We start from the raw sequence: 21,530 nt of genomic DNA on the forward strand, positions 1-21,530 counted from the left end.
CAACTAGACACAGACCCATAGAATTATGCTTTTTCGTCAAGATTAGAAACCCCTACCTAGACCAACCTAGACCTCACAAGTTTCCCCAACTCAAACATCTGATCACGTGTTTATTACATGAATTGCCAAAGCACCTGTTGATCTGCAATAACCCCTTCTTAACACTTGGTTCATTATGGAACGAGTGATCATAGTGAACAAGCATACTTCATTCTTAAGCCAGCGTTAGAGCCTTGATGCCATAGGAAGTATCGTTCCAAGGGTATAAAAATTATAGACAAGTGATTTAATATGACTATAATAGGTGACTTGATGATGTAGCTACGCCTCCTTTATGGATCGTAAGACCCTTCTATTGGTAGATGAACTTGGTGGATCAAAGTTGATAGAGTAGCATAACTTGATTCTCGTTTGAGTAAATTGGATTTGATAGGACAATTGGGATCAGAAGTAAAGAATTCTTGGTGGTATGATAATTTACTTTGACAAGTAATGGGAGTGGATTGATGATGTTGCAATAATAACTTGGAGTAATGAGTAGGAATTCTCGTTGGACATGAGATTTGGAATTAGATAGGTGATCCTAATAGTGTTGGTGTTAATAAATACTACATGGCTTAGAGTAATATGGATTTAGTCCAACAATGTTAATCTTGATACCATGTTTCTTGATGGATGATAAGATAGGGTGTGAGTGTGAAAATCGGCGGATCTCGAGTAGGGGGTCCGAACTATGGATCTTGGATCGATAGGTAACAAGAGACAAGGGAGACGACGTTTACCCTCAATCGATGGGTTAGGGATACACAATGTCGGTTACATCAGGGAAGGAACATGTCAATCACTACGTGGCCTTGGATTACACGCCAAGTCTTCGGAAGAGTCCATATTGAATACAATATCACTTTATTTACGTATAGTCCAATAATGAGTATAGAATGACCAAGGAGGCTGACCCATAGAAATGAGTAAGAGGCCCAAGGATCCCTTAGTCCCGGACTCCCTCACTAGCCCCGAAACTGGCCTCGAACACCGTAGTCTTGACCTTCAGCTGCTTTATGTACCCAAAGTCTTCGGCTTGCGTGATGAGTTCTCCTGTTCTTACATTTAGCCGACAATAGTTCGGTTGCCGATGCCTTTCCCTCTTCCAAACATATACACACACATACATATATATACATACATACATACATATATATATATATATATATATATATATATATATATATATATATATATATATATAGGGTGGGTCTAACACCTCGCCTTATTCTGACCCCGCTTACGACCCGCACGAAAGCTACGATCTAACCACCAAAAAGAACCGAACTAAAAAGAAACACCCCACCCCACCTTATCCTCTCGGAACCCACCCGGCCAACTCCTCTCTCTCCCCCGTCCTCCACCATCGCACACTCTTCCCCCAGATCGGCACACCAGCACCTCCCTGTGCCACCACACGACCTCTCTCCCTGCACAAACTCCTCCCCGCGCCGCCGCACGAGCCCCCCCCCCCCCCCCCCCCCTCCCCCGTCCTCCACCATCGCACACTCTTCCCCCAGATCGGCACACCAGCACCTCCCTGTGCCACCACACGACCTCTCTCCCTGCACAAACTCCTCCCCGCGCCGCCGCACGAGCTCCTCCTTGTGTCGCTGGACGAATCCTCTTCCCCCGGGTCGGTGCACCAACACCTCCCCGCACCGCCGCACGAGCTCCTCACCACCTCGCGCGCCCGGGAAATAGCACCCTCCCCTCATTGCGCGCGGAGAAAAGCCTCAACCACGTCAGATCCGGCGACCCGAGGTACGAATCCATCGATTCAACCCCGGATCTAGTGACAGGCGTGCTCTCTGTGGGCGGAGGATCACCTCCCTCCACTCCCCTTCGGGTGCGGTCGCCACGAGCCAGTGCCACCCTGTCCAGTCGCCGCGTTTTAACGCCCACCCCATTTCCCTGCCCCTGCCACCTTCATCTCCCCTCTCGGCCGTTGCGCCCAACCCACCACCGCCTCACCCCAACACCGGACATGCGCCTCAGTGGTCGCTAGACTGGTGCCAGATCCATCGCCCCTGCCTAGCGCACCCCAAATGCGCGAGCTGCAGGAGGGCCGCTCCGAGCACAAGGGACCTAAATGGGGAGAGGGAGGCACTCCCCCTTCGACCTCGGGGAGCTCCATCTCACGGGGGTGATCCGACTAGCAACTCCTGTGGAGATGCCAATAGCCACGGCTCCACTCGATCGGAGTTTGCAGCATTCCACATCTTCAGCAGGTGCAACTCACGGCCCATCGGCGTGCAGTTTAGACTATGGTTTGCAGGATTATTTCAGCTATTTTTCAGAGATATACAATTGTTGCTACCCCTAGTGGCCTTTTTTTTCCTAGAAAATTTTGTGCTCTGGTGCAGTTCATTGCTGACGTATCTTCAGTGCAGTTTTTAGATGGGTGCTACAAGATTTTGCACTGCTTCTTTGATCCAATATGGAGGCAAAACGAGAAGGCAACATTCTTGTTCAGAAGAGCACTTGTGAATTTGAGTGTTCAAGAGAGAGTTGTACATATTTGTGTGCTACAGGGAAGCTAGTAATTACTTGTGATCAAAAGTTCAGTCCGACACAGGCGTGCATGCCGTTAGGCAGGGACGCGGGAAACGGTTGTGCGCAAAAGCATTCTCATGTCAGCATGCAGTTATATTTCTGTTTGGATGCATTGTTCTTGACATAGTTCAATTATGTTTGTGTTTGGTTGCATTATGTGGTTCATTGACGAAACTACACAAAACTTTAAAAAACTACATCTTAAGTGGTTCTATTTGTAAATAGTGTAAATTGTAGTGCGTGTGTGTAATTTGTGTCTGCTCAAATGAAGACACACATCGGTCCACTATGTTTTTTAATGGAGAATATTGTTCACTACGAGAAAACAAAACTCTAAAGACGAAAATGCAGTGCACCTTGGTCTTAAAAAACTACTCTGAAAGACTTTGCAGTACACCTCATTTGGTTGTGTTGGTAAACAACAAACAAAAACATCTGAAAAGAATCTCACTTCTAAATTATATGCAGCTCGCATTTTTAGTCCCATGCGGTCCACTCGTCCGGTCTATGCGCATAAACAATGGTAAGTATGAAAATAGACAACAAAAACTTATGAGGTTCATTTTCTTAGTGTGGCAGTTCACTTCTAGATAGTATTGCATTTCACTTACCTCCGATGTGAAGTGCACTCCGCTTACTCCTCTTGAAAAATAACGTCCGATGCAGTGCGGTTTTCTGTCAAAAAGCAGTGCGCTCTTCTATCCGATGTCAGTGCGCTCTTCTATCCGATGTCGTTCACGCGTTGATTTGGGTGTCGGAAAATACCAGAGTGTTCGCATTTCGGTAATTTCAAAACTGCTGTCAAACTGAAAGGAATTAGAGAAAGTGTTATATATGAAGAAGATGCGCCTCGTCTATATCTTTCCAATGCCGTATCACTTGCTTCGCTCGTTTTTTTTAACGAAAATACGCTCGCTGCAAATCATAGACAACCACACTATTTTCAAAATTCATTTAAAACCATGAGGAATCTCAACAAATGACCAACGTATGAAAGGTGCGCCTACTCCACAACTTTTCAACGCCGTATCATACGCCTCGTTCCGATGAACGGTTTGAAATCTACAGCGAAAACGTACCTAAAAATCAAAAAATTTGACAAGAGAATTCCGTTTCTTAGTCAATTTAAAATTACTAACCGTAAGGAATTGGAGAATGAAATATATATGAAAAATATGCGCCTCGACGATACCTTTCAAACGTACAATATAGAAGTCTATTCGTTACCTAGGGGGCAGAATAAGTTATTATTGACGCAGGTAATCTTACGACCGTTTCATAAATAAATTACATTTGGAATACCAATATATAGTTACATTAATATTGATTCATTGCGTAAAATTTGATGTAAAAAAAATAAAAATATAGGTCATAAGACCAGAAAAATCGCATTTCATGTATATTTTACACTATGTTTTATGTTTGTAATTTTATGTGACGTAAAGTATTTTTTATGGTGACTATATATTTTCTTACAGTCTCTTTTTATGTATGAAATAAGAAAAAAAATAAACAGAAAATTACGATTCATTGATGTAAACATAAACGGGGTGAAGAATACCCAGCTTGACGAATAGTCAATCCCTATATATATATATATAAATGAATTTTAATTTCAAGTAGACCGTTCGACCATGAATAGTGATCTTTTCCTCACACCCCTTTTATCGAAAGGTCGCGACTCGTCAAGGCCTATGACCCATTACAAAAGCGCGGTTCGAGACCGCCTTTACTCACACGTTCCAATACATAGACCGTATTCCTCTTTTCCACGGATATGGTTTATGATCTGGGTTACCCCATACGGGCATAACCCCATGATTTTATTAGGAAATGGTGAAGTTCATGGCGTATTTGTGGGGCTCTTGGTATTTCAGCGGTTCATAAAAGATAAAACGGTCACCATAGCCTCCTAATGCATTCCATATCTCGCACCGCTATTGCCATTCCCAGCCTCCAAAGCTGCAGCCCTCAAGTTCTATTCTTACCTCCACTTCCTCGAACCCTTCTCCTAGTCCGTCCATGGCTAGCTCGGGCTCGAAAGGAAAGTGGGAGGCCTCCCGTGTCATCGAGAAGGACATCCAGGAGCTGAATAGCTCTGACTATCTGCTGGAGAACATAGCCCACCATGCTCCGGAGAAAGACCAAGTTATCCCCATTCAAAGAATGGGGATAGGGTAGTTTTCATTCCTCATTTCCTTCGGGGTGTAGGTTTTCCCCTCCAGCCCTTTGTTCGGGGTATTATGTTCTACTATGGGCTAGACATTCATGATCTTCCCCCAAATTCCATTATGCACATATCTGCCTTCATCACAGTTTGCAAAGCATTTTTGTGGGTTCATCCCCACTTCAACCTATGACTGAAAGTTCTCAAGATCAAGCCCAAAGTCATCAATAGCGAATAGGCAGACTGTGGGGGAGCAATGATTAGCAAGCTTGCTCAGGTCCAATCGCCGAAGGGCACATTCATAGACACCGTCAAGGCGTGGCATAAAGAGGGGTTCTATATCACCGAGCCGCACAACACGGAAGGGGCAGCTCCTACGACATTCAGATCAGGTCCTCCCAGCCGACTTGTGTCCTGGACAGAGAAGTCCATGGATTCGGGGGAGGCCGCTGAAGTGAAGGCGCTCACAAAGAAAATCTCCGCTATAATGGAGAAGAAAATCAAGCTCACCAATGTGGTCCAGGTAATGCTGGATTGTCGCCTTCTCCCCTGCCAACATTAGTCCACCCTGATGTGGGCTTACAATTGGATGATCCGACCACGGTGCGAAACTTTTTCCGCATTAACCACGAGAAGTTGTGGAAGGTGTTGTTCAAGCTGCAGAAGACTTGGCCAGCCGAGGAGGAGGACGTGGGCATTTCCGTCCTTAACCCTATCGGACCGGTAAGGTTTTTATCACATTATTTAGCTTTCATCTCTTCCTTTTAATAAGATGCTCACTTCTTCCTTCCCCCGTCCTCGCACATTTGGCGGAAAAAGTCCGAGTAGATCAGCTGCCCAGCGCCCTTACCCGAGGACCCCATGATGCCCGTATTGGCAGCCATGCTGGTCGAGAAGCCATACACGGCTCTGAGGGAGAAGGGCGAGAAGAAGAAGGAGAATAACAAGTCTCAAGAGGGTCTTCAGTCAAAGGGTCCATCAGACACCACATTCGAGGACATATTGGCTCCCTCCAATCTAGAGGTAGAGGAAGAAGAAGATGTTTCGGACTCCGACGAGGGGTCCGAAGATTATGCACTGGTTCCCCGAAGGACCCTTAGGGTGAAACCCCAATCGCGAAAGTATTGATCAAAAAACCCAAACATACCATAGTTTTGAGATGTTGTGGTTTAACGGTTATGCCCTTCTTCCGTACTGTAGCTCACTGCGTGACTACCTCACCCATCAGATTTTGGTGGGGGCTCTTTGCCAGCCAATCTGGAAAAAAGCGGAGCTTGCTCACACAACCTGCCTCCCCTAGCCATCGAGGAGATCGGGGAAGTGGTATATCGAGATAATCCCCCAGAGCTAGAAACCAGGGTCGGGGGTGATGATATCATGGCCGAGGTTGATACCTCGGCCATAAAGGACCAGGAGGATGAATCCCTCGGGGCAAGTAAGGAAGGATGGTCCGGACACTCTAGGTCCCTTCCAAAGACAAAGTCGGAGGCCCCTTAGTCTTCGCAGCCATCAGTAGCAGTTTCTTCGCAACGGGAAACTGCTACGCTGCACCCGAATCCCTTCAGAACAGAGAAACTCCGAACTGGGTGGCCGCTCATGATGGAGGAGAGTCTAAATGACTCTTCCATCCTCGAAGAGCACCACAAAAATCTGAGCGCGGTATTGAAAAGTATTCAGTCCGTTGACAGCGGTCTGAAAGAGGCTTTTGACGGCTGTTGGCAGGCTTCAATGTAATCCACACACCTTTTTCCCACAAAATAATTGTGTTTATTATGGTGTTTATAAGAAATCCTATGCCTAGTAGCCCCGGACCAGGTGTGAGTTTAAAAAACTCATCTTGGGTCAAAGTAGTTCGGAAAACATCCATAAAAAAAGTTGCTCGTAGCCCCCAAGACTTTGGTAGGATGATAAAAAACCGTAGGAGAGGATTTCGAAAAATCTAACAACTTTGAGAGTCTAACATGCCTATCTCCAAGCCTCAACCTTGGCAGCAGCCCCCAACTATGTGGAGTTGGAACCGGAAACTCAAGGTTTCCGAGGAAAAGTTAGACCGCCTCAATAAGCGGTTTGATGACGCACAAGGTAAGCATTGAATGCTTAGTTTTCACATAAAAAGTGAGGTGTTTAATATTTGTGCCCTTAAGTGCGAGTTATCTGTATGACAATTATAGTTGTTGTTGCCGGTGTCGATAGGCTCAAAGCCGAGTTGTGCAGGGCCAAGCAGGAAGCTGCCGAACAGAGGGCATACCGCGATTAAACTTTTGAATCTCAAGTCTGCCAGTGACAGGCATGAGGCTAGGGTCACTCAGGTACAGCAAGAGCTCAAGGATGCTGTCACTAAATGTAAGGTCCTTGAGAAGAAAAATAAAGAAAAATCTTTCGATGTTTCCTCGGCAACCACTCCACTTTAAGATGCGTGGAAGGAGGCACACAGTCATTAGAAGGAGATCCACCAGATCAAGCAAATTGCAGTGTATTTTTGGTCAAAAAAGGTTTGCATTGCTTACTCAATTTAGGCATTCTCCACTCGTGTTTGCGGATCTCTCGAAGAGTGTGACTGATTCTCCAGGCATGTTTGTGGATCTCGAGCTATACTTCTCCACTGTAATGGAAGGTGCTCGGGCTATGGGAAACTCGAGGATTCCCTTGATTGTATGGCGGGGAGAGACAGGTACGACGTCAAGAGCGGAACTAGCGATCAACATCCGCAAGGTCTTTTTACCCAGATTCGGACCACTTGGCGCGTAAAGCCCTACTCCTGCTTAGTTTGTATTGTGTCCTTACTGTAGGGTGGTTTTGCTACAATAACTTAGTAGGTGATTAGGGAGTTTCTGATCGCCAAAAAGTCCAACCTCTAGGAATGAGCCTTGGGCCTCCTTTTATAGCCAAAGGGGTCACCAATAGTGTCCTCACGGGGTGTATAGTGAACATTGTTCACCACTCTACTTCTTCGGTCGTGTTAGGGGCAGTAAATGCCTCGTTTGACACCTGACCTGCTGCAAGATGGTTGCGACACGTACCCAGGTGAATCGACACCTGGGCCTTGTGCTAGCACACGAGGGATGTGTTGGAGTGGTCGGATGGTGGTAGAAACTGTGTGGGGGGACACCTGGCGAGCGAACAGGGGCTTGCTGGCCTGGAGTCCCTGTCGGATGAATTGGTCAACTTCCCGGCAGGGAAGGCTTCCGGGGGCTTGAATACTTTCCCGGCAAAGAGGGCTTGCCGGGGGCCTCGTCAGTCTGTGCGAGCCTTCCTGGCAAGGGAGGCTTGCCAGGGCCTTGCTATTCTTCGGGTAGTCTTCCTGGCGAAGCGGGCTTGCCGGGGCCTTGGGAATCTTCCCGGCAAGGAGGGCTTGCCAGGGCCTTGCGTCTAGAGCCTTTGTACTCCACGCCCCTGGAGAGGGGGAAGGGCGTGGCTTTGGTGGGTCTTGGACTGCCTTCCTGCTGCTCTTCCCAGTACACTGCTGTCGGGGGCGTCGCCGATGCCCGTGCACAAGTGTGGGGCACAAGGGACCCCAGTCTCTAGTGCACCGACAGGAGCACCGGGCCTGAGCCACGCACACACGTGGGGCGTTGGTGGGCGAGGCCCAAAGTAGTGCACGGGCTTCCTTAGCAAGGGACTCTGCAGCTTTGGAGCCATTGTGGACGGCCCTTCCCCACGTCGCGCATCCAGCGCACGAGGTGGAGAAGTGCGCACATAGTAGCCTCCCCACCTCCTGACGCGTTACTGCCACGCGTGAAGCATGCACAATAATAGTCAGGCAAGTGGCGTTCGTGGCCATAAAGGCTGCAATCGTGGCAGGGCCCGCCCCCGCATGCATTGGTGCAGCAGGGCGTTTCCCTGTTTGTCCGTGATCATGGGTGATTGGGCGAGAGGGGCGGTCGTTTCTGGAGTGAGGGGAGCTAGCCCCTCGTGCCTCGCCCTATACATTTGGAAGTCCGCGAGGGGGTTTTGCTCATCCATCAGCTTCTGAAACATCCACCACCCCTAGCTTGCATCTGTAGAATCTTCTCCAGTTCAAGGTGGCGCTCGCCCCTAACCATGGCTAGGGGATGAGGGAGGCCACCATCGACCTCCAGGTTGGCAAGGGGATCCCACTCGGATCATGCCGTAGCTGTGGAGGGCGGCACGAGCGTCCGTGGTGGCGGAGGTACGAGGGGGCGCGGTCGTCATGGAGGCCGTGGCCGGGGGAGGCAGAGTGCTACTCCAGCACCTCCGTCTTCTCCTCCGCTGGACGGGCACTCGGACGGGACGACGCTGGAGTTCATCGTGGAGCTGCACGGCGTCCCTCGGGGCCATTTGCATCTCGCTCTCCCTTTTGCTAGGGCGATGGAGGCCGCCAAGCCCCCTCTCTTGTGGTTGCGGGCGTACGGTTGCTCCGACGGCGCTATGCAAGTGCACTTGGAGTACCCGGAACGCCGCTCCATGTTGCTCGGGCGGGGCTGGAAATCCTTCGCCCGCGCCCACAGCCTCGAGGATGGGCATATCCTCCGCTTCAAGCTAGCGGAGGATAATATGTTATCCATCAAGTTTTATGGGCGCTCAGGTGTGCGTCTAGGCTGTTGCGAAGAGAGCTCGAGCGACGCCGAATGTCCCTCCTCGAGCGATAGCGACGAGGAGGACAGCGGCAGCGGTGGAGCTCTTGGCAGGTTAGGATCTCGGGGGGTCAAGTCAGAGTACGAGTCCTTGAGCTCTGACTGGCCGCCGGCCCTGCCGTCGGGGCTCGCTCATGCCTCTCCCACGCCCGGCGGGGGTATCTTGCTGGAGCTAGCGTCGGTGCCTCGTGTTCGAGAGGGAGGCACCTCCACAAGCTATGACTTCTCCATGCCCTCTGCTTGGTCCATCTCATCGGAGCGGGTGCTGGCCCCAGGGCTCTAGGAGGAGGAGCGCTCGCGGGCTCCGGATCCTTCATCCCTTCCTGTGCCCTGCCCTCTGGTATGAAGCGAGAGGGGGCCAGGTGGTGCTTGTCGGGGCTGGTCCTGTTCTCGTCGGCATAGTGTTGGTCCTGGGGGAGGCAGCCTTGGCCGCACCACGGGCTCCGCCTTTTTGTCTTCTTGAACTCCTGTCCGGCGAGCACGCCCCTCGCCAAAAGACAATACAATAGGTTAGAGTAGCAAAAATCATTCACGTAATATGTCTGAGTTTGTTTCAAACAAATGAATGAAATGTTGTTTCCCTTGCGTCTGATCCTTCTCCTTGTATGATACGCCTTTTGCATTTTCCGGAAGCTTGCCGGCGTGACTGGTAGTGCCGCTAGTGCTTTGAGGAACGAATCCTTAGCAGTTCGCTTGAGGGGTCGTTACCGGCAAGGCTCCTTGCCGCACGCAGTGCAACCGTTAGATCGTCGAGCGCGGCTCGAGGTGAAATAAGGTGCTATGTAGCCACTTAGACTGTTCAACAGGTTCGAAACAATGTGAAGGCGCTCTGTGGCCGTTCATGGTCGTTGAACTAGTTCGAAACAGAACCAAGGCGCACTGATCCTGACAAGGTTCCATCTACACGCAGGTTTCTCAAACAAGGTTTGGGATCTTCCAGAAAGGAAACAACCTATCAATCTGAAATCTCATCTGAAATATTTATCACTTATCTGTCGTGCCGCGACATTTCTCCTCGTGGCGCTTGGGTCCTTTGCTGGGGCCTCAGGTCCCCGGCAAGCAGGAGACTATACTCTTCCGGCAACTTCCCCTCCGGCAAGGTACTTCCCGATAGTTCTTGATTGCCGTATAGAAGGGGGTCGCTAGAGCATAACTCCTTTTATTGTCTTGCCTGGCCATGCTGACGGAGCCCCCGAGCGCACCTTTGGCGACGATGTGATGCTTTCAGGGGAAAGCGTTCAGCTGGAGTGCGTGCATGTGTTCCGGGGCCCGTAGGCGCATTATCGACGGCTATGCACCTCTTCGTGGAGTTGCGTTGGCCGGAGAATGAGCGAGAGGCCTCGCCGAAGCCCCCAGGCACACCCTCGACAGCAGCGCACTGTCCCGGAGTGGCGCGTTAGCCTGATGTCTCCAAGTTCGAGGTCTCTGTCTCCCTAGCCTGCGCTCGCGCAGCGGAGCGCCCGCGCAGGTGTTAGGAGGCCGTGGCGAAGCAGAGCAACCACTGGTGCGCCCTGCTTTGAGGGACCGCAGTGGTGCACGCTACTTCCCAAGATCTGACGCGGAAGTTGCTCGAATCCGCGAAAAAGCTCTAAACCACTGCTCCCCCTACCTGGCGCACCAAAGATGTCGGGGAAACAGAGACCTATGGGAAACTCGAGGAGTCCCTTGATCGTTTGGCGGGGGGAGAGAGGTATGGAGTCGAGAGAGGAACTAGCGATCAACACCGGCAAGGTCTTTTTACCCACGATCGGGCCGTTTGGCGCATAAAACCCTACTCCTTCTTAGTTTGTATTGTGTGCTTATTGTAGGGTGCTTTTGCTACAGTAACTTAGTAGGTGATTAGGGAGTCTCTGATCCCCAAAAAAGTCCAACCTCTAGGAATGAGCCTTGGGCCTCCTTTTATAGGCCAAAGGGTCAGCAACAATGTGCTCACGGGGTGTACAGTGAATAGTGTTCACCGCTCTACTTCTTCGGTGGTGTAAGGGGTAGTAAATGCCTTGTCTGACCCCTGACCTGCCATAAGATGGCTGCGACACTGTAATGCCCCAAGTGTGTAACCTTCCCTTTTTGGAACCTTCTTGATGTGGGTCCATCTTGTCATGGACATGAGAGCTATCTATGCTATGATTTCATGTGATGTCACTTGTTATTCTTCCTTGCATGCATGCATGCCATATCATATCATGTCCATGTCCTTGTGATGTTGCATTGTGTTCTTATGAGGTGATGTGATGCTTGTGGTCTTGTGTGATATGTGGTTTGTCAAATGTGTGGTGTGGTGCAACTCTAGTAGATTGCATGTGATAGTAGGAATAGAGGTGGTTTGCATAGCTTCCAAACTCTCTCCCTCCTTTTACTCTAAGCCCAAATATCTTTGCCTGTTCTCTGTTTTTAAAATGTCCAGGGTTTAGCATATTTTGTGGTGTAATTGTAGAGGTGAAGTTGCTGATTTGGATAGGTGTTTAAATGGAGCAAACAAATACAAAACATACCCTATAATGTTGTTTTGTAAATATTTATTTGCCTCTAATATTTCTTTTCCATTTTATTCAAATAGGTCATGATTTATCATGACCAGGGGTACTTTTGTTTTGTTTTTATCCCCAGTATATTTTGCTGTGATTTATTTCTTCTCTCGCTTTTCCTACAAATAGAAAAGCCCCAGGGAATTGTTTCTTCTCTTATGTTGCGCCACTGGTGGGCTCCCTCCCTCCAGGCGGCCCAGTTTCCCTTCCCCCGCGCTAAGCCCAGTCCCATGACCCTCTTCTTCTACCTAACACCGTCTATAGTCCCGCACGCCCCTTTCCGTCAGTCTGGCCGAGAGAGAGAGAGAGATTCCGCCGTGAGGCACAAACGTTGAGGTCCCCCCCATATATGTGCACGTCCATGCCTCCCATCTCCTAGGGTTCCCCTCTCTTCCATCCGCCGCCGCCAATCCATTCTCCATCTCTCTTCTCCCCCAAAGGTAAGCCTGTGAAGTCCAGATCACAGAGAGGAAAGAAGCACGCCGGCGTCTACCCCCTGCATCCATCGTCGTCCGGCGCAGACACCATGTCCAGGGGCATGGGAAAGGTGCCCGCGCCCCATTCCCGTCCTCGGTGAGGCCGGGGAGTGACCTCACCGACGGCCAGCTCGTCGTCAACGCCTCGGCCCCACTGCTCTCCTTCTTCTTCCTCGGTTCTACGTCGACCTGTAGCAGGGGCTTCTTCCGATCGTCTACTTCCCCTCCGATCCGGTCTCCTCCACCGTACAGCTTCCCCTGTTCCTTCCCTAGGTGAGGAACATCTCCTCCTTCCTTCCTCCTCGGGTAGCTTCGCGTAGATCGACTCCGGCGCGTCTCTGTACCAAGTGTAGACCGGCTAGTTGCAGGTGTTGTTGTGATGTTGTGGTTGCTTGGTAGCGCTAGGTGCAGAGCAGGGGCTTACATCCCCTTGTAGTAGTGTGCAGTAGTGTAGTTGGCATGCCCCTCGTAGCGCAGCAGCAGTAGCAGGTCAGCCCTGGCGTCCTCCCTGTCGCCGGCAACTCTGCATGCCGAGCAGGGCACAAGGCGCTCATGTTAGTTTACCTTGTTTTAGTCCCCTGTTCTGTCAGACATCGTATCGTAGCGCAGTGGTGTGTGTCTGTGTTTGTTCTCGTGAGGTTCAGGGTTCGAGTCCCAGGGGTTGCACAACCCCCCCTTTTTGCATCTTATTTTCGGCAGTAGTAGCGCGACAGAACAACATACCCTGTTGTATGCCTGTGTTATTGTGTTCCAGGGGATACAGGGTTCGAATCCTCTTCCCCCCATTTTATTTTTGTTGTGTATTTTCTTCCTTATGCTGTTTCCTTGGCTGTGTAGATGTTGTGTTGCACTAGGTTGAGTGGAGATATTTATTTTGTAGCTTTCAACAGCATGTGGGTTCTATTTCTTTTGCTCCAAGTTATATGCTTGTGTTGCCTAGTGTTTTAGCTAGTTGTGCATATAGGTGATGGTGCAGGTTGTGTATTTTGTGTGTGGGAATGTGTGTGGTGATGGTAGTTTTCTGTGTGGTAGCACCCATTGTAAGATTGCATGTTTTAGGTATGATGGTTGTGGTGCATGTGTGTGTGTGCATCTCACACACATGAACAAGAGTTCATGTGCATGTGATGTGGTGCAAGCACCAAGCGTGTTATGCTTGAGCTCCTCTTGTGCAATTCGATATGTGAGCCTGTAGTAGTGTGGGTGTGTGTGGGTTCACCCCACCTACTAAGGCAAGTGTGCACCATCACATGTCCATATGTGAGTGTGTGCATACTCTCTTTGATAGTGTAGGTGATTATATGTTGTGCTTGTACTTGTGGTGGTGTGCCAAAGGCACAAGGGCATGAGGTCTACCCCTCATACACCCCATTGATGTTCTGTACATATGCTTATGCTTGTGTAGATATAGTTCTAGTGAATAGCACATGTGATGATGCACTAGTCACTATATGTGATTCTATGTAGTTTTTCCTTCCTAGTTTGTGCTCATTTGTTCCAAGAAAGTGCATAGGTATTTTATATGCTTTTGGGGTAGAATCATCCCAGGAATCCATTGGTGAAGTCATTTTTGCCTTTGGAACATTTTATGGAGATGACATATTTCAGATTTGTTCCATGTTTAGAGCTTGGTTCCATGTGATGTGGTGAGCCCAAGGGTTTGTTTCTTGGTTGTGGTAGTAGAGAGTGACCCCCTCTACCACATATTGGTTTTGTTTCATGCTTAGGAATCCATATGTGAAAGTTGTGCCCAATCAAAATAGGCATGTGGCTGAAATTCCAGATTAGTGAAAAACCAGAGATTTTCACTAAGTCTCAGAATCTGTTTATATTTTCTTGTCCTGTTGATGAGCTTGTGCAGGTCAATGTGTTGTGATTCAGCCTTAGATTTCAACTGGAAAGTTAGCTTATATGTTTTTCTAGCTCCCTGTAAATTTTCATTCCATTTGGAGTCCTGTAGATATTGTTTTGGCTGCTGTCAAAATGCTTCAGAGCATAAACAGATAGTGAGAATCTGGAATTTTCACAAAGTCCCTGAAATCTGATATTTTTGGGCAAGTTTGCAGCTGTGTAACTTTCTGTGTTTAACTCCTTTGTGTGATATTTTTGCTTGTGCTTGTAGTACTCTTGGATAGCTACGGCCACATATCTTATTTGGCATGTTTAGGTGGCTGAAGGTGCTTTGCATGTAGCTCAGAAAGTGCTATGGTGCTGTTTATGGCAGATTGTGTAGTTTTGGTATTTTGATGTTTGTGAGTGCATAGTTGATGGTGTGGTGATATTATTTGCACCACCCCATCCATGTTGGTTTGTTTTATGTCTTGGCAACCTGGAAATACCAAAGGTATGCCTTTGGAGTGTGATGTGATGAATTTGAGACGTAGGGCTTCATTTCTTGTTTCGTTGTTTCCCGTTGATCCGTAGCTCCGTTTGTAATGTTCTTTATATGATTTTGCATTGTTTTCATGAGACGCATCTGATCTTGTCATTCTCATGCATGTCAAGATAGCTTAGAATGCATTTCTGTCCAGGAACATGTATTTACTTCCCATGCTTGTGCTAGTGATAGAAATATGATGCATGCTCATATTCATCTCATGCATCATGTGCTTGTTGCATCTTGAGGTGCTGTTGTTCATTGGATGTTATTATTATGTTGGGTAGCACCGGGATCGGAGAACGACTACGTGGATTCAGGAGAGTACGTGTAGGACGAACAAGAACAGTTCCAAGCTCATTGTTTATGATATAACCTTGATTCAATCTCTAGACTTGTTATGCTAGTTTATGTTTCCTCCATCATATGCTCACTGCCTACCACTGAAATAATTGCCTCCTGATGTTGCCATGAACCCAAACACTTACCCCTTCCTAGCAAATCTTGAATGGCTAAGTAGGCTTTGCTCAGCTACTAATGTTAGCGTTGCTAGATGCAGGTGCTTTGTCTCATGTGATAACATGAGCTTGATATCATTATGTTAAATCTGTTATTTAATTAATGCACCTATATACTTGGTAAATAATGGAAGGCCAAGCCTTTTGCCGGGTGCTTTGTTCCATTATTTCCGCCATAGTTACTGGCAACTGGTGTTTGATTCCATAATGATCGCTCCTAACACGTTCGTGGTTGTTATGGGGACCCCCCTCGATAAATCGCGTAGTGCTAAGACTTGTCAGGCAGGTCCCAACATTGGTGTTAATTTGCTCATCACTTAATAACCTGCATAGGGAATGTCCTACCCAAGGAATTTAATCAATAATCCAGGCCAGTGCTCCTCATGAGTGTTGGTCCAAACTAGAGCACCGTGCGGGGCCATCAAGGGGCAACTCGGGAGATTTCTCTGGCCACTATATGCTTTGCTTATCTGGCGTGTCCTGAGACTGAGATACGCGGCTCTTATCAGGGTCGTCGACACGTAGGGAGGTCCTTCTAGTCTTGTCTTACCTTACCGATATATCTTGCGTATAGGAATCCCGGTGAAGCTTTGGTTCTCCCCAGAATTGAGGTTTTCCTCTAAGGAATCCGACGAGATCATGAGATTTGTGATAGAGGATTACTTTGCGGCCCGTGTATGTTTGTGATGGACTAGTTGGAGTACCCCTGCAGGGTTTAATCTTTCGGAAAGCCGTGCCCACGGTTATGTGGCAACTTGGAATATTTTGTTAACTTCCGATAATAGATAACTTAAACATAAGATAATAAAATTGCCAATGGTGTGCGTAACCGTGACTGTCCTCTTCGAAGATCTCTCTTCGATCGGGAACACGGTGGGGTTGTGATTGACGTAGGTAGGTGTTCAGGATCACTTAGTGATCATCTATCATCGACCGCTAGAATAAACCACCTTCAATACATGTTCTACGTAAGTTAGCCACCATATAAAGCTTAGGATGCTGCAACCTAAATACTCCACCTTTCCAACCCTATAACTTGACTAGTTCTGGCACCGAGGTCATAGATTGCTGAGTCCCCGTGACTCACAGATTCCTTCACAACACCAACAGGTTCAGGTACCCCCAAGATAGGTGATCCGACGACACGCAGCTGGCGTGGTAGTACGATGAGGAGAACGACCGCCTGTACGTGAACTAGCCAGAAGATTGAGGCGTGGTCGTGATCATGGGAAAGCATGCAGGGTAGCATAGTCTTTTCCCTTGTTTTGTAGTCCGTAGCGGAACTACCTTGTTTGGATGCGTGATGTAACTCTGATATATTTATGAGATGACAGTTGAATCCCTTATTGTCATTCCTCCATTATTTATGTATGTGCTATGTTACCATGTTTGCGAAACGCTTAGATGCGCTTCTTTCCAATTCGGGGCCTCGATCCCCAAATCGGAAAGGACCGCATCTGAGTCGTTACAGACACGTACCCAGGTGAATCGACACCTGGGCCTTGTGCTGGCACATGAGGGATGTGCTGGAGCGGTTGGATTGTGGTAGAAATTGGGGGGGGGGACACCTGGCGAGCGAACATGGGCTTGCTGGCCTGGAGTCCATGTCGGATGACTTGGTCACCTTACCGACAGGGAAGGCTTGCCGGGGGCTTGAATACTTTCCCGGCAAGGAGGGCTTGCCGGGGGCCTCGTTAGTCTGTGTGAGTCTTCCCAACAAGGGAGACTTGCCGGGGCCTTACTATTCTTCGGGTAGTCTTCCCGGTGAAGCGGGCTTGCTTGGGCCTTGGGAATCTTCCCGGCAAGGAGGGCTTATCGGGGCCTTGCGTCTAGAGCCTTTATACTCCACACCCCTGGAGAGGGGGAAGGGCGTGGCCTTGGTGGGTATCGGACTGCCTTCCTACCGCTCTTCCCGGTACACTGATGTCGGGGGCGTCACCGATGCCCGTGCACAAGTCTGGTGCACAAGTGACCCCAATATCTAGTGCACCGATAGTGTTGTTACCCTTAGCCAATATCTTGGTGCTCTAGGGCAGTAGTGGGAGAGAAAATAAGGCAATTGAACTATGTGGCTTTAAGTCTTTCACTTAACCAAAGGAGCTTGATTGTGAGGGCTAACTAGAGCCCCCTTTCCAATCGTGATGTTCGACTATACCTCGGTGTCAAGAACCATTATCACTTGGTTTGTACAATTCCAAACCTTCCACATAATGCGATGAACCTCCGGCGGCTCTAAAGTTTATCTTTGGATTGCAGACCAGTTCCTGCTTTATTATGACAGTCAGTTTTCGACTGTCTCCGTTGCAGCACTTAACCAGACCAGCTGGGAGTACAATCGCATTGGTTCTCACTTTACCCTTTTAGCCGAACAAGCGGAACATAAAGGGTAAGCACAAGAGCCGGGCAACCCAACTATTGACCCAAGACATAATTTGGAAGCAATGCATATAACGCAAATCCAAGACTTCACACACATGTAATGCCAAATAGTGTCAGAATGATTCTAAGGGCGACCATGAAAGCCAAGCCCCTGGTCATTTTATCCAGTATCATCTAACATGTGTATAAAAAATAGGCTTACGCTGTTGTTTGAGAAGCAGTTCAAAAAGAAACAGGAAGAAAAAGGATGTAGCAAAGCGAATGAACCATAAAGGGTGTTCCTTATTTCCGATTAACTCATATCCGTACAATCGGAATTCATCAAGCAACTATTTATAGATAGGAAAAAAGAAGAATTTTATAGGGTAAAGGTTTGCACTGGTTTTTTATGGCTGGCTTGATGTCCCTTATGAAGTCCGGCTACACATGTGCACCTTCACTCTTAGAGAAGTACTGCTTGAAAGGGGGAGCATCGGCGAGCGGTCCTTGAACAAAGGTGGTCGTGAGAAGCCACCGAGGTGTGAGTAGCTTGATGCAAAGTTGGTCCTTGATGGTACCTGCATGTGTCCGAGGATGTTCATGACCATAATTCTATTTAGCCGAACACAAGGAGCATATCCCTGTTTAGTTTGAGCATGTGAGGTGGGCGGGGACTGTGGTGGAGCGCAAACTCGCTTGTACTCCTTAATGGTTAGCTATGACTTTAGAGTCAAGTCTCGAGATTGCACTTCGGCTGCCAGAGCCGCCGTGTGTTCCTCTGTTCGAAGGGATCACTTAGCGTTACCATTAACTGTAATCAAACCCTTAGGCCCTGACATCTTCAACTTGAGGTATGCATAATGGGGAACGGCATTAAAGTGAGCGAACAATGTTTGACTGAGGAGTGCATGATACCTGCTTCGGAAGGGAATAATGTCAAAGAACAAGTCTTTATTGTGAAAGTTGTCGAGCGAATTGAACACTACTTCCATACTTATGGTGCCCGAACAGCGGGCTTCGATGTAAGGGATTATTCCTTTGAAGCTGGTGTTGCTCGGTTTGATTCTTGATGGATCGGTACCCATTTTTCTCACCGATTCTGCATAAATTAGATTGAGGATGCTGCCTCCGTCCATGAGGACTTGAGTGAGATGATACCCATCAACGATGGGGTCGAGCACCAAGGCCGCCGAACCCTTGTGTTGAATACTAGGTGGGTGAAATGTGCAGTCATAAGCAACCGGACATGCCTACCATGGGTTGTACTTTCGGGTTACTGCTCTATGGTGTATACGTCCCGAAGTGTCCATTTCCTCACCTTTTTTGGTATGTGCGTGACATTGATCATGTTCATGGTTCTAACTTTAGGGGGAATTGCTTTTGGCCCTAGTTGTTCGGCCGACGAGGTTCCTCACCGTCCTTGCCGCGGGAGCTGTTTCCCTGGTCCTCGATTATGTTTTTGCTCGTCTGCTTGATTACCCAACAGTTATGGTTGGTGTGAGTAGCAGGCTTGTTTTGGGTGTCTTGGATCTAGCAAGGCATGCCAAGTATTTTGTCCAGCGTGGTCGGCCCATCTCGATTTCCTTTAGAAGGTTTCTTCCTTGGTTCGGACCTGGAGTTGCTAAATCCTGCATTAACTAACGTGTCCTCGACTCGCCAACCACTATGTTGACGTTTGTTATTGTTGTGGCGCGACTTTCCATGGCCATCCAGGACTATAGAACTATCGGGGTTTGCAGGAGGATTGTTCCGACGGGCTAGCAAAGTATCCTCGCCCGCACAAAAGTGGGTCATGAGGGAGGTAAGAGTTCCATTATCCCCAGCTTTTCCCGTCCGAGCGTCCGGGCTAGCCATTTGTCTCGTATATTGTTTCAGAAAGAAGCTAATGCCTCGACATCCGAACAATCAAGAATTTGTTTTTTCTTAGTGAGGAATCGATTCTAGAATTGCTGGGAAGATTCATCGGTTTGTTGGATGATGTGGCTCTGGTCATTGGACCGAGACGGTCAGACATAAGTGCCTTGAAAGTTGTATCAGAAAGCATCTTCGAGCTCTTCCCAACATCCAATGGAGTTTTCGGGGAGGCTATTCAACCAATGCCTTGCTAGCCCTTTGAGCTTCAATGCTAAGTATTTGATGGCACAGAGGTCGTCTCCATGAGCCATAAGAATGTGGAGAAGGAAACCGTCAATCCATATAGCTGGTTCTGTTGTCCCATCATATTGCTCTATATTTACGGGTTTAAACCCTTCGAGAACTCATGCTGCATCACCTCATCTGTGAAGCACATTGGGTGAGCAGCGCCCCTTACCCGAGTTGTATCATGCTGGAGGTCAGATGAGATCATGTGTGCTGCTCTTCCCGAACTCCATCGTTGTGATTGAGCCGAGCTTGGTACCCGTCCCGTCTAGCAGGAGTGTGACCTCTGGATCCATAAATAGATTTTTCCTGTAGTGTTCTAGCATTAATATTGTGTCACAGGTAAAATGGGTCTCCGGGCTGAGCCAACTCTCTTCTCCTTCTGCGAGGGTGTTCGGGGTGGTCTCTGGGCTCTCCAACTATCCTGTCCCGTCCTCGAATGGGCAGTGTGGTTGGTCGTCTTGTGCGAATCTGGGCGGTGCGGGCTCCAAGGCCTCGTCTTTGAACTCTCAAAGCAACCGGCGACGTGGGTAGCTTTTATTTTGTCCCCGTCGTTCCTGGCCTTACCCTTCTTCGGCGGCTAGAACTTTCGTCCATCTTTCATAGATAGAGTCTTGTTCGGCTTTGATTTGACTTGGTTTTAACTTAAGGCTCCGAGAAGTGGCTATGAGCTGGCGCATGAATATTTCTTGATCCAACGAGTCTTCGGGGACGATGAAATTCTCGTCTCCCAAGCTCTCCTCCTCTTTGACCAGAGTGAGGTAGGTGTTGTCTTCGAAATTGTCGAGATCCTCAGACTTGTATGGATCCACATGCTCCAACATATTATCACGGTTGTCTTAGAGGTCCGTGGGTTCAATGTCATTTTCCATATCACGAGGGGTGGAGTTATCTCCGGTTCCAGCGTTACTTTCCTTCCCATTATGAAATTTAGGCTTTTTGCACTGGCGATGGCGCCTGACGGGTTCATCGCCATTGTTTTTGACTGATGTGTCATCATCGCTCTTCCTTGTGACGCCATCATCTTTGGGGTGTCCACCATGTACACATCGTACGTGTGGCGACCAGTTTTTCAGAAAATAATTTCTAGAAAATAGGTCTTTGTGTTCACCAGCCCCAGGACTACTGTTAGCTGGTGGACACTCACTTGATACAGAAAATCCAAGCAAAACACAAAATATGGGTTACAAGACCATGAAGGTCTACTGGTTCGGACAAAAGTGTGAGGCTGACAGCGGAAGCGACTCGAGGAATCTCAAGTGCCCATGGGACTTCATTCCCACTGGAACAGCTGACCTGGGTAAATTCCTATCTCACAAGGCTGCTATCCATGACTCCTAGGTTCTGGGGTTGACGACATCGTGCTCCTCTCCGAACGCAATCTGGCTAGGGCAATAGCTAGGGACAAGCCAATGAGTACTTTGAATGTACTCGCAAACATCAAGAAAACTGATAGGTTAAAGAAGGTGAGATGCATGCATAATACACTTAATAACATTTTCATGCCATAAGAATTAATTCACAGATGCATTCATGCCGATAACTATTTCCACCAATATTGTATAAATGACAAGGAGGGTAATTAATCAATTATAAGCGTGTCGATGAGGTGTATGAGGCAACACCTTGGAACGACAAGTAACACAAGCCACATTCGGGCGTCTTAGCGACACGACATAAAAGGGCTTATGTGAAGATAGCGATAAGTAAGTAATAACATGCTTGCCACAATCAGGCGTCTAAGGGACACCACAGAAAGGGCTTATATAAAAGAAAT

General features: G+C 48.3%; 1 long non-coding RNA gene across 1 annotated transcript; it reads left to right on the plus strand.

Moving 5' to 3' along the window:
* Positions 1-1,335: 1,335 nt before the first annotated feature.
* On the plus strand, positions 1,336-2,810 carry LOC123403199. The gene is made up of 2 exons (XR_006611425.1): positions 1,336-2,273; positions 2,436-2,810. It is a non-coding gene; the product is annotated as an uncharacterized LOC123403199 (long non-coding RNA).
* The last annotated feature ends 18,720 nt before the right edge of the window (positions 2,811-21,530 follow it).

The sequence above is a fragment of the Hordeum vulgare genome, chromosome 6H, assembly GCF_904849725.1.
Source record: "Hordeum vulgare subsp. vulgare chromosome 6H, MorexV3_pseudomolecules_assembly, whole genome shotgun sequence".
In the NCBI taxonomy this organism is placed as follows: Eukaryota; Viridiplantae; Streptophyta; class Magnoliopsida; order Poales; family Poaceae; genus Hordeum; species Hordeum vulgare.